This window comes from Propithecus coquereli, unplaced genomic scaffold, assembly GCF_000956105.1.
Source record: "Propithecus coquereli isolate 6110/MARCELLA unplaced genomic scaffold, Pcoq_1.0 Scaffold9, whole genome shotgun sequence".
NCBI lineage: Eukaryota > Metazoa > Chordata > Mammalia > Primates > Indriidae > Propithecus > Propithecus coquereli.
In genome coordinates this window covers 11382228-11396502 of record NW_012155284.1, presented here as the reverse complement: position 1 = coordinate 11396502, position 14275 = coordinate 11382228, and the positions used below count along the sequence as shown (strand labels likewise).

General features: G+C 43.6%; 1 pseudogene; it reads left to right on the top strand.

The window, feature by feature from the left end:
- Positions 1–9587: 9587 nt before the first annotated feature.
- On the top strand, positions 9588–10645 carry LOC105826520 (annotated as a pseudogene).
- The last annotated feature ends 3630 nt before the right edge of the window (positions 10646–14275 follow it).

The window sequence follows — 14275 nt, the reverse complement described above, 5'->3', positions numbered from 1 at the left end:
TAACAAGACTTGCAGGTGATTCTGATGCACACTTAAGTGTGAGACCCAACAAACTAAGCCTTCATGATGAATTCTTAAAGCCTTAAGAATGAGTCAACTGCAACTCCTGTTTAACATCCATTCCTTGAATAATTCTTTTTCAGTTAGAAACTTGCACATAATTTTGTTGTAACTCCAGAGAGACTTGAACAAACAAACATTATTGGCACATGCTTGGCAGATGTGTAACATTGTGAATGGAAATGAGGTAATCAATGCAAAACAGTTTCTAAAAATCCTGTAAGGTAACCTAATAAGACTGACTTTAAAAGCAGTGTAACAGGTGTTTCTGAGTTTCAAAAGAAGGGAAAGGGTTGTTTCTCTAAATTGGTTATATCTAATCAGTTCCCAGTAGTCTGCTTCCCATTCCTGCAAAATTATTTGGAACACTGTTACAAGCACCTATAAGGCTCATTTGATGAGCATCTAAACAGCTTGCCTCATCCTTTCTCTTCATCCTGTGCCGCTTTTTCATTAAATCAAAGTAAGACAGAGTGGCCAGCTTTGGCCTGGATGACATCCACCAGTCCGAGGCCTCCCACTCCCTCTAGCTGGAGAACCTCTGGCTGGAGGGCATCAACAACCCAGTGAACAGGTGCCCCATGCACTTGCCCTAATGACTCAGAGCTGCAAATAAGCCATTTTCCAGGAAGCAGGTTCTACATTCAGTTTTGAAACCGCCCTTTACAAATCAACAAAGGGGTGCAAGGTGAGAAATGTGTAGGGACCTAAAACTCTGCAAGGGCACAGGCATACTAAAAATAATGATAATGAGCAGCCACTGTCCCCTTGTTTGCTTCTCTATAATTCCTACTCTGGAGTCACATAGCTGATGGTGATAAAGATTCTTAACTTTCTCCATAGATAACATCACCTTTTCCAAACCTAAAGATAGTTTCTGAGTTATCTTCCAGGCCCACAGTCCAGTGGATTGGCTGACCCACCCAGACCAGTGGCCTATACCAAGAAACTGACTCAACTGGAATTGTGACCCCAATCCAGGAACTGACTCAATACAAGAAGATGATTTCTATACTCCTATAATTTTTCCCCGAACCTAACCAAATAGCAAACCCAATTGCCTAATCCTTTGCCTGCCGAACTATCTTTAAAAACCCCATCTCCCAAATTCTCAGGGAGGCGGATTTGAGAATTCCTCCCATCTCCCTGCTTAGCGCTCTACAGAGCTAAACCCTTTCTCCATTGCAACCCTGACTGCCTCAGTGTATTGGTTCTCAACTTCGTTGGGTGGCAATAGTTTCTCAAACCCTTGGTGTCTCCATTTCCTTAGAGCTTATTCAATATTAGCCTAGTTATGCCCTGAATAAAGGAAAATAGAAATTAATGTACATCATTCTATCTTTATCTAAAAAAGAAAAACAGTTTGAGTTGGTTTTCAAACAGGGCCAGACATCAGAAGCAGAGGGACAACTGCCTTGCCAGGATGAGTCAGTGACTTCAACCTTCTCAGACCAGGTTTGCACCATACACAACCTGCTGGGAGGGAGTTGTTCCAATGGGAAACAGTTTGGACTCTGTAATCACATTGGCCAGTAGTGCAATTCCAGCTTGGGAACGCATTAGCTCCAAAGTAGTAGTTCCTCCCTGTGTGACTTTGAGCAATATACTTCACCTCAGGCCTTGGTTTCCTGAACTGCAGTGTTTGGGAAGGAAGGACAGGCATAGTATCAACCAGATGAGAAAGAAGAGAAATAGAACATAGTGGCCTAACCTCGACAGACTACCTCAGAAAATGCTAAGTTAATATCAGCTCTTTTCCTCTTCCCCTTTAAAGTGGTGAGACAGATTTTCACCTGACTTTTTGGAAGCATTAGCCTAAAAGATCAGTCACCAGGGGTTATATAAACAGCATGCCTGTCTATGGTGCCCTGTAAACAGGTCTCAGAAGCATATCCAGGCAACCTGCGATATGCATGTGTGGTTTCTAACCTTGAAACACAAAGCAAAGCCAGAATGCCTCATATCCTAAAGGGAAAAACTATAATCCCCTAGTATGGATCAGATCACAGGCTTTCCCCTAAAACCTCTGGGGATACTGGACTCTTTCTCCCTACAACTCCCCAAACATAAGCATACCCAAAAAAGAGACAAATACAGTAGTCAGCTAATCCCTAAATATTCAGGGGAATGACACACCAATCAACTACAGAGACTAGAAACACCACACTCAGTGTCTGGGTATGACATTTAAAACCTTTCCCAGAGACGTTTGTATTTTTCCCAAAAGGAGAGAGCCCTCTACTGGCGAGTCAACACTGCTGGGAAAGGGTCTGATTCTGGATCGTCCACAGTAGTCAATCCTTACTGGCTGTTTTCTTCTTTTCAGGCAGCAAATGTGTAAGTTATTACCAAACGGCTAAGTTTTCATCCATGGTAGGAACAGATGCCAGTATGATTTAATGAATGTGGATGGTGTAAAACCCAAATCCCATAAAACCTTCTTGGCTGGCCTGATTAGAGTTTACTACAGCAAAAGAGAGGATACAAGAACCTTCTCCCCCCCTTCATAATGCATGGATAATCTTCTAGAAATGTTCCATGCCGAGGGCTTTGCCCAGTATTTTGGCTGTAAAGAGATCATGTCAGACAGTTTGGAAGAGATTGCAAACAACCTAAATGTCCATCAAGAGAAGATGAGTAGCTAAGTTATGGTGCATCCAAACAATAGAATACTATGCAGCTTTTAAAAAATAGAGAGGTATAATCATACTTTAGATGGAAGGAAAGAAAACAAAAAGATAAAATACAAGATTGAAAAAAATAAAAAATAGAGAGGAAGCTCATATTCTATACCTATATGGAAAGATCTCCATATCTTTAAGTTTACAAAGAAAAATAAAAGTATATAATATATATAATATGCTGTAATTTGTGTAAAAAGGAAGAGATATGTTTGTATTTGCTTCTACATGCATCAGGTAAAATATTTCTAAAGTTTGCACAAGGAACTAATAACAGTGGTTACATGTGTACAGGGGTGTGAGAACTACAAGAATGAAGGAAAGGAGAGAGAAGAAACTTTTCACTTTATTATATATTCTGACCTTTGACATGAATGTGAATGTGAAGATCAAGGGGATAGTTTTTGAAATGACAGCCAAGTGGACAGGAACTTTGCCTTTACTCAATACTTGGGTAACAGTTAACTTTTATTTAGCACGTACTATGTGCCAGGCAATGTGCTAAATGCCTTAGATGTATTAACTCATTTATTTAACCCTCCCAACCACCCTATAAGGTAGGAACTATTCTTGTCACCCACATTCTAGAGACTAGGAAACTTGTCCCAGAGGTTTCAGGGGAAATCAGTCCAGCCAAGAAGGTTTTATGGGACAGAAGGGTTAAGTTATTTCCCCAGGTTTACACAGAAGAAGCCTCCAGGCAGGCTGATTCCAGACTTAGTGCTCTTAACACTGTTCTATGCAACTGCCCCAGAAAAGGTTTCCATAACACAATAAAGCTGGTATCAGAGAATGTGGTAAATTAAAAATCCAGAAACCCTGGTTAAAAGTTTGGAGAACCCCTTTACTAGTAGTCTCAAACATGAGATTTCCTTTGACTGGACAAACACATACACCATTACTCACAAACATACACTCATACATTCTCACAATCACACCTTCTCTCGCATACATACACACAAACATTCTCACACACATACATCCTCTCATACCCTCTCACACCCACTTGCCCACATACACACACACACACACACACACACACAGAGAGAGAGAGAGAGAGAGAGAGAGAGAGAGACACACACACAATGATGTCCTTCTCTGTTTCCAGCCTAACCTCTCCTCTGTGCTGCCTGACACAGCCCCAGACATTGGTCCTAGGACACCACAGCCCAAGGATTCCTGGGCCTCTCTCAGGCCCACTCTGCTTTGCCCACTCTCAGGATCTTTCTATGCATAAACTTTTCCCGACTTAAATATGGACATGCATATTTTTTTCCCACTCAACCCACTTATACCTCCTAAACATGCTCCATGCTATCCAATTCAATCTTTATTCCCCCTGACAACAAAGATTTTCTCATACTCAGGACCTTAAGAAGGAAAGATTGTTTTTCCATTCTACTTATGCTCCCAGCTTCTCTGCTTGCACAGTGAATGAAGAATTTCATGCAATTTGATTTTTGACAAGAAAAAGGCACTGCCCTCCATCTATCTAGCTGAGCACTCATCCTCTTAGGACAAGCTGAAGCGCATATCCTCCCCAGCCCTGGAAGACACACAACCACTGTGAGACCAACATTTTGTTCTGCCAACAAGCCATTTAGTGTCCCTGGAGCACTGACCTGCAAATATACTAGATGCAAAACCATTTAAAAGGGAGAACGAGATACAGCATTTGACATGTGCACTTTTAATTCCTTTTTGGGTTCACTCCCACTTTAGAACATAACAGTTCTGGAACATTTTACTGCTGCCCCAAAACTCCTTGTTGCTCTGCTATTTCAAATACTGGAGGCCAAAGATACTTTCTGTCTATGTGGTACATTGTTTTATTATACAGTGAAAGGATATCAAAATGCCAGGCACCCATCTGGAATTGCTCCATTTATAATAATTATTAACATTAGAAAGTCCTATCACATTCCCCATCCCATTTAATGTCCCTCTGTGACACTGATCTGATTATTACTCCCATTCTACAGATAAGAAAGCTGGGGTCACAAGAGAGAAAGTGACTGGCCCAAATTCCTATTGATAGAGCAGAGCTAGAAGCAGAAGCCAGGTCTGTTTCGTTATAAATCCACACCACACTTTGGACCATACTTTGTGGCCCAACTCAATTTCTACATCCTCAGTGGCCCAAACTCTCAGCTCTTGCAAATCAAAACAAACCAATCAACAATTTTTTAGTATCAAGTCTCTGTACAACACGTCATTATGTGTTGCTGTCCAATCCATGCCTTTGGGACTTATTACTGCCTTGTATTATTATCCTTCATGCATACTTTGCCTCCCTAACCAAATTGTTAGCTCTTTAGTCAGAGAGTATGTCTTTTCTATTTTTGCACCCCCATGTTTAGGAGAGTCTTTTGCATGCTTAGGTGATTTCTAGAAACATCATGTCAATGACGGTGGCTTTCTGCCTCTCTAGAATTCTCAGAAAATCTCTGCACAAAATCAGGCCTCTCTGCCTATGAAGATGTGCTGCAAACATGATTCTCACAGGATTCTTTACAAAAGCAAATAGGAAGCAGCTCAAATACCTTACAAGAGAAGAATGGTTAAATATACTGTGGGGACGTCTGCATGAGGGAATGTTAAACTATTAAAAATCATGTTTTCAGAAACTATTGAATAACATAAGAAAATGTTTACCAAATATTATATATTTTGCATATATAGCAAAGGAAAAAAGCTTAGAGAAAAATACAACAAAATGTCAACTTTTGTTATCTGGGAGGGGAGGTGAAACTTTTATCTTCTCTTTCAAAATGTGAACTCCTTTTCTGGTAACTCTTGAGGCCACTCATTCCAATACTGTGAGCTTCATTTCTCCTCAACTATAAAAATAGGAACAATATTGGTTTCCTCACAAGGCTGTTACAAATAGTGAAAACTTTTCCAATAAAAATTGGTTTATAAATGAAAAACAATGGCATTAAATTATACAATAAAATGACAGTAGGATCTTTATGTAGTTTTCATAACAAAGACCTTAAAGGAAACAATGTCCTGTCAACTAATAGTGGACTTTTTCTTTTAAAATTCTACATATGTGTCCTTTCTTTTTAAAAACTAAGCCTGTGCCTGTCTTATATTCAGTGAATTATTATGAAATGATTCTCCATAAATAATCCAAGGAAAAAAGAAACCTATCTACACCGATAACCTAAATAGTTCAGCTCATTTTTTTGTATGAGTTGGGGGCCAGATTTATCAGCATAATAACCCAGGGGTCCTCTTGATTTTCTAGTCACACAGTTGTGTGATCCAGACAGGCCAGGCATGACAAGGAACTCCTCACCAACCTGCTGAGACACCACTGCAGACCTGACACAGAGCAGAGGCAGGCCACACGGCACGGCTGCAGGGTTAGCCAAACTTCTCACCTGGTGGGAGCAGCTCTGGGACCAAAATGCCACATGGACAGCACAGGCTACCACCAGCAGGTTCCATTCCAGGAGCCGTTAACTTAGAGCCTCACACTGACCTGGCTCTCCAGGCAGATTGTCCCTCCCCTCCCTCAGCCACCCTCCATCATGTTCAGCTCTGGAAGTGACAGCCAGAGCACTGGGTGAGACAGAGCCAGTCTTGAAAGCCGTTCCCTTCCATTCTACACACACACATTCAACACCCACTCTGTGCCCAGCACCAGGTACCTCTGCACTTGCCTTGAAGTATGAGTCATTTTTTCTACTGCTTTCCCTGCCCTCTATTTTGTTCTCTTTCCACACAATCCAGTCAGAGACATGACTTCTTTGGTAAGTGACCAACATCCCTACATCTCAGCAAATGTTTAGTGGTTTCAGCTCTATAAACCAGAAGAGACAACCTCCATCATCTGGTAACACCTCAGCCACCCAGAATTCTTCGGGAAAAGCCATGCTTTCTAGATGATCATAGGTTCTACTCTTTTAAGTATCAAAACTTTTATGACATTCATAGCTTTGAATGAAAATCTGTCTCCACTATAGTCTGTGCTCTTTGCTTTCTTAAACAGATTACACTGAACTTACCATATCCTTGATGACCCATCCTCCGGCACATCATTGCCTACCTACAGGGGGGCTATTGCATTGGCGGGGCTCTCTGCCCTGTTCATAGCCCCACATTGCTCTCTTCCGAGGTTTGAGTTTCTCTGTTCCTTTCCTTTTAGGAGCTCACTGTTTCTGCTTCTCTCTACCCTTCCCAGCTCCCTTTTCTAATCTATTGCTAATCTGCTGGGTATTTGGAGTCCACTGATCAAATATGTTGTTTTTTGGTGCATACTGAGAGTAGGTTCTGAGGGTCTTTCCTGTGAGTGAAATGCCTGTGCCACAGTTTCTCTACTTGAAGCTGACTGTTTTGGTTGCCCTGAGTCTTGTCAGCCCACTTCCTGGTTCTTGCTATGTTCTGGGTAGATGACTCAAGAGATGTTTCAGAAAGTCTCAGTTGAAGCTTTCACTGCATTTCAGTTCATACCTGGGAACTATACTTAAAATAATAACTCTCCAATGACCCCTGGAGGAATGAGTGGGTGACTTGAGAGGAACACACTGCTATAGCAAAGAAACAAAATTTCTAAGAAAAAAAAAGAAACCAGAGAGTAAGAGGAAGGTTTTTATATTTTCTTTTCTTTCCCAGCTGACTGGCTGCTCCAAATTTTCAAATATTTATCTCCTCACTTTACCCCAGTTCCATAGCCTTAGTAAGAGGGTATGGAACAGAATACAAGATGAAAAATTGGAAAAGTTCATTTGGAGCTAATGTAATAAGAAAGATAAAGGTGATTCCAGACATAAGAGTGGGCATAATATATTCTCACTCATTCAATCACTTTGACCTAAAAGAATTTTTTTTATTTTGTTTCAGTGACTAAACTGGATAAAAGGGCAAGACTTGTTGCTATGAAACATACTGCCAGGTTTTTCGGGTTTCACAAAAATCGTTCTGTAGGGCCACGAAGTTGTGTTTCCAAGTTGTCCCCTCAGAGTCTTCAGAGCTTTTTTTTCCATCCATCTTACCCAAACTCCTCATGCTAACTTTGACCCGTTGTTCACTTAACAGCATTTACCCAGGTCCTGCTACATGCCTGGCACTTCCCAGGGCCTGGTCACAACAGCCCTTCCCTCAGCCTTCTATTTCCTCTCTGATTAGAGACAATCAAAGGCCTCCAGAACTGTGTTTTAGAATTATTCCTAGCAAATGAACAAAAACATGCACGACCACTTTCACTGCACCATCGTCTAAAATAGAACATTGGAAAGAATCTAATGCTCTAAAACGTGATTGATACAATGGAATATGATGTGGATCCATAGTTATTAACCCAGGAATTTATTCACCTTATATTAATAGGTGAGGAAAAATATATTTTATAGACCAGTAACTACAGCATAATCACTTTTATAGGAGTGTATATTATTTATAAACATATAGGTGTATTTTTGAGCAAGAAGAGTATACACTAAAATAGGTGACAGAATTATTAATAATTATTCTTTCATTTTTGCCTATCTGTATTTTCTAGTGTTTTTCTAAGTGATTATGGATTAAATGTAAAATCAACCAAAAGCTTTGTAAAATAAATTTCTGTGAACAAGAGAAACAATCTCATTGTCTTGTCCGTCACTGCAAACCGTACTAAAGAATGAGAGAGGCCGGGCGCGGTGGCTCACGCCTGTAATCCTAGCTCTCTGGGAGGCCGAGGCGGGCGGATTGTTTGAGCTCAGGAGTTCGAAACCAGCCTGAGCAAGAGCGAGACCCCGTCTCTACTAAATTTAGAAAGAAATTAATCGGACAACTAAAAATATATAGAAAAAATTAGCCAGGCATGGTGGCGCATGCCTGTAGTCCCAGCTACTCGGGAGGCTGAGGCAGGAGGATCGCTTGAGCCCAGGAGTTTGAGGTTGCTGTGAGCTAGGCTGACGCCACGGCACTCTAGCCCAGGCAACACAGTGAGACTCTGTCTCAAAAAAAAAAAAAAAAAGAATGAAAGAGCCTGTTCTTAAAACTGGGCACATTAAATCCAAGAGAAAGAAACAGAGATGCTAATAACCTGCATCAGGAAAATCCCACAGTTGAGGCACAGAACTACTGGAAGTGGTGTACAGAGAGGAGGTAGGCAGAAATATGATAAGAAGAGAGACAATGCCACCAAAACAAATCAGAGGGCCAGGGGTGGTGACTCATGCCTGTAATCCTACCACCTTGGGAGACTGAGATGACTGTCTCTACAAAAAATGGAAAAAATTAGCCGGGTGTGGTGGCATGCCTATAGGTGGGAGGATCACTTGAGCTCAGGAGTTGAAGACCAGCTTTAGCAAGAGCAAGACCCCATCTCTACAAAAAATAGAAAAATTAGCAGGGTATGGTGGCATATGCCTGTAGTTCCAGCTACTTGGGAGGCTGAGGCAGAAGGATTGCTTAAGCCCAGGAGTTTGAGGTTGTAGTGATCTATGATGATGCCACTGCACTCTAGCCCTGGTGACAGAGTGAGACCTTGTCCTCCCCCCCCAGAAAAAAGCAAATCAGAGAAGCTTAGGCCCCATATGCAGCAGCGGGTAGGGGTGAGACAGGAAGCAGAAAGAACACAAGGAGGGTAAGTTGGAAGTTTACCTAAGAGCTGTTGATCTGCCTCCTCCTCCCCACACTCAGAACTCCCTTAGCCAGAAAACTACCTCAGGCAGCAGGAGACTCAAGGTTTACTCTCCAGAGAAACTAAAAAGAGAAACTCGGAACTTGAGGACACAAGACTCTGTGCATACCGACCCTTGCCGCGGCCACGCGGTGGGGACACGCACATCTCCCCACAGCCTGCCTCCTCCCAACAGAGCTGGTTTCCGGCCTCAGCGCCTTGGGGAAGAGATGTTGCTGCTGCCGCTGCTGCTGCTGCCCCTTAGCTGGGCTGTGGAGGTCAAAAGGCCCCAGGGCGTCTTCCTCACCAACCATCACTTCTACTATACAAGTCCAAGCCTTTCACTTACTTGGACCATTCGGTCACCATCCTTTTCGATCAGGTCAACAGTGACTTCTGTGACTGCAAGAATGGCTCAGCGAAGCCAGGCATGACTGCCTGTCCTAACAGCAGCTTCCCCAGAACCAACACTGGCTAGGAGGCCCTGTGCATCCCCTCCGGCCGGGTCAAGGACGGCATTTGTGACTGCGGTGATGGGATGAGTACACCTGCAAAGGTACGGTGAGAGAGTCTCTGCAGCAGATGGCAGAAGTCACCGCGAGGGGTTCCACCTGAAGAAGATCCTTATTGAGGAATGGAAGGTGGCACGCGAAGGAGAAACAGAAAAAGCTCCCTGAGCTCCAGGCTGGAAAGAAGTCTCTGGAAGACCAGGTGGAGATGCTGCGGACAGCAAGGAGGAGGCCGAGAAGCCAGAGAAGGAAGCCAAAGAACAGCACCAGAAGATGTAGGAAGAGCAGCTGGCAGCCTCCAAGGCCCAGCGGGAGCAGGAGCCGGCGGCGATGCTGGACGACAGGGACGCCGCAGCGTCAGGGGCCGAGCTGCAGACCCACCCGGAGCTGGACACGGATGGCGACAGGGCGCTCTCCGAAGCGGAAGCCCAGGCCCTTCTGGGGGACGCGCAGATGGACATGTCTGGGCTGTCATCAGGGACAAGTCCCAGGCGCTGCCCGCCGACCGACCTGCCAGCGCCTGTGCCCCCGACTCGCCGGAGTCCAGGTCGGCGCAGCCGCCGGTGCCCTCACCGCCCGCGGAGGAGGAAGATGATTCCGAGGTGCAGGGCAGCAGCCCCCCAGCGGGCCAGCCCCACCGAGGAGAAGCCGCCCTGGGCCCAGCGGGCTCAGGCCTTCATCGACGCCGCCCAAAGGACCGCAACAAGTTGGAGGAGGCTGAGCGGTCCTTGAAGGACACGGAGGGATCCGTCAGGAACCTAGAGCAGGAGATTTCCTGAGACTTTGGCCCCCACGCGGAGTTCGCCCACCTGCGCAGCCAGTGCTGTGAGCTCACCGCCAATGCATACGGCGGCCGGCGCTGCCCTTCAAGCCTGCCTCACAGAAACCCGAACTCTGCGGTCCCGCGCCGACCCCGGCACCTGCGGCTCATGGGCCGCCCCGACCACGCCGAGTTCAGCGCCATGTAGCACACGCAGGGCACGCGCTGCTGGCGGGGCTCTAAGAGCTCCCCCACCGTGCGCCTCCAGTGTGGGGAGGAGCCCGTGGCGACCAGCAGCACGGAGGCCAGTCGCTGCGAGTGCCTCACAAAGCTGATGACACCAGCCACCTGCCGGGAGCCACTACTGGAAGCACTCGCCGGCAGCAACCACGACGAACTATAGCCGGCCAGGGGCAGAGAACCTCGAGAAGGCATGAAACCAGCCCTCAGCAGTGCCAACCACCCGCCCCTCTGTCTGTGGACCGTAGGCCTGCCTCGGATCTCCTTGCCCTCCCCGTGGGGGCAGGACCCATGTGGGCTTCTGCCCTGCTCTCGGGGTCCAGGCAGGGCTGAGCCACGTTCCCAGTGGCCTCCAAAGATGGGAGAAAGGAGCTTGCCCTCCCTGGGCCCCATACGCTGGTGGCCACACCCCTATCCCACCCGTGCCCCTTACCCCCCCCCCACCATGCTTCCCATCCTGGTGGGGACAAGTGAGTGACTTGACCTGTGACCTCAAACCAATAAATGTGATCCCCCTACCCAGAAAAAAAGAAAAGAAAAAACTCTATAGTGTAGATCAAGGCCCAGGGCGGAACCCACGGAAATTAATTGAAAGTATATAGAGAAAATGGTTCAACTTCAAATCTTTCTTCTGGACTCCTTAGAACAGGTGCAACCAAGTCGCTACCCCCACACTGAGTCACGAGATCAGAAGACTCTTCTCTGAAATATCTGTGAAAAGAATTCCTCTTGCTGATATGAGGAGATCTCCTATCAAACTGGTCTCCTGGCCCAATGGTCCAGAAGTGAGCCTATCATTCCACAAGCTTTACCCAAGCCTGTATGGCTTCCAATATGCTTTTCGGTGCCTCATGGTATATGAACCAGCAAACTAGGATGACCAGACCTCTGAGAAGGCACCTAAAATGAAAGGGAAGCACTAAAATAAATGAAACAAAAAGCAACTCAGAAAAAAAAACAAAGTCATGCGCAGGGGGAACACTTTTTGTAAAATGCCCATTAATACCCTCAAAAAGACTTCATAAAGATGCTACGTAATAAAATAAGAACAGGAAGCTATGAAAAAGGAAAAGTAAAAAATTAAGAAAAAGCTCCCAGAAGTTAAAAATCAAATAGCCTAAATAAACAAATAAATAAGTAAAATAGCCAAAAGTAAAACTTCCATAAAAAGTTTGGAAGATTGGCCGGGCGCGGTGGCTCACGCCTGTAATCCTAGCTCTCTGGGAGGCCGAGGCGGGCGGATTGTTTGAGCTCAGGAGTTCGAAACCAGCCTGAGCAAGAGCGAGACCCCGTCTCTACTAGAAAAAAAAAAATAGAAAGAAATTATCCAGACAACTAAAAATATATAGAAAAAATTAGCCGGGCATGGTGGCGCATGCCTGTAGTCCCAGCTACTCGGGAGGCTGAGGCAGGAGGATCGCTTGAGCCCAGGAGTTTGAGGTTGCTGTGAGCTAGGCTGACGCCACGGCACTCTAGCCCAGGCAACACAGTGAGACTCTGTCTCAAAAAAAAAAAAAAAAAAAAAGTTTGAAAGATAAAGTCAAGGAACTCACTTTTATTTCTCACACAGAAATAAAAGCTTGAAGACAGAAGGAAAAATATGACAGAAAATATAATGGTCGATGCTTATTGAGTGTTTATTATATGTCAATTCTAAGTGTTTTACATGTGTTAATATATTTAATCCTTCATACAGTTTTATGAGGTAGGAGCTATTTTTATTATAATCAACCTATTTCACATATGAGGAAACTGAGGCATGGAGAGATTAAATAACTTGCCCAAGGTCAGACAGCTAGTAAATGAATGGCACAGGTAGGATTTGTACCCAGAGCAGTCTGTTCCCTTAACCACTATGCTATACTGCCAGATGAAACATGAATGGTTGCAGTGTCATGCTATACAAATGGAAACAATGGAAGAAGGACTCTTGTAGTATAATTGCAAATGTTGTCAAAGAATAGATTATGAATGCATTGAATGGTACCCTAGAGAAACTCAGCCATAAATTTCCAGCTGCAGAACAATGGGATATCAAAAGCCAGAACCTCCCATTGAAGATGGCACTGCTAAAAAGGATCTACATTATTCAGCAACCTCAAAAATGCAAAGCTAGAAACGCAAGCACAGATAACTAACTGAATGTAATTAGCATCTAACAGCTGGATATTCCTGTATTATAAGTCTTAAGAGTTAAGAGAAAAAAACTTATAAAGGCATTAGGGTAGTAGTTGGTAAATAATAAATATTGATCCAGTCAAGATAGTGCAATGAGTTCATGCTTTGATTACCTCTTTTATGATCCAAATATATGGTAATATGTGATAGAAAATATACATATAAAAACAGCAAAAAAAAGTGTCAGATTCAAAAACAAGATAAACCTCTCCACAGAACAGAAATGCAAAAACTGAGAGCCAGACTGAAGCTGTAGCTGTGGTGGTCAGAAGCTCAGCTCTTCAGGAGTCAAAGAGTTTTTAAAAATGCCATGGATGATGGGGAACCAAGCTCATTGCTTAAGAAAGTAGACTGAACAAAACATAGCTGACTTCTGCCTAGAGCCATAGCAGTTTCTCAATTTTTTTTATTATTATCCCCCTAAAAAGAAAAATATAATTTAAATGTTCCCTAACAAAAGAAATTAAATGCTAAGGAATACAATTTTTAGGAGATCGGGTTGTGCTTTGAAGGGCCATAAACCATTGTAGCATCTAAGATTTTTCACCCTCCAAGAATCATTTTTTATCTTATTGGGGGCAACTTTGTCCCTGTTGAGAATGCATACTGATAGCTTTAAATCCCACAGCCTTGCCAATAAGAACCAAACCAAACTGCTCACTGGCCATGTGACTGGGTCTTGGGTACTCCACCATCCCCATACGGGCAGGAGCTCCAACCAGCAATTTAAATAAAGCCTAACTACAGATTAGGGTTCTGAAGGACAGTGTAGGGGGAACTGCAGAAATGTTGGACAGAGAGGCAGATGGGGAGAGATAGGAGAAAGAGAGACAAATGAAAAACAAAAAAGTCTTATCCAAAATTACTGGTAAACTAAAATTCCAAAAAACAAAAATTAGTTGCTATGAAAGAAAGCCAATAAAATTAACAATCATGCATTCACTCTGGAAAATTAACTTTTATAGAACAGCTGAACAAAGACCTTAAACTATAAACATTGAACATTTGCAAAAAAATACAAAATTTTTCAACAAAAGCATATTTTTTAAAATGCCACAAGAATAGGTAGACATTTAAAAGAGGCAATTAGAAATTTAGGAAGTGAAAGATATTGATTGAATTTAAAAGTATAATAAAAAGGACTGTTCTCCCTTTTAGATAGAGATAGATAATAAGATAGATAGATAGATTTGTTTAAGTAGCAGTTATGAAACATGGAAGATAGATTGAG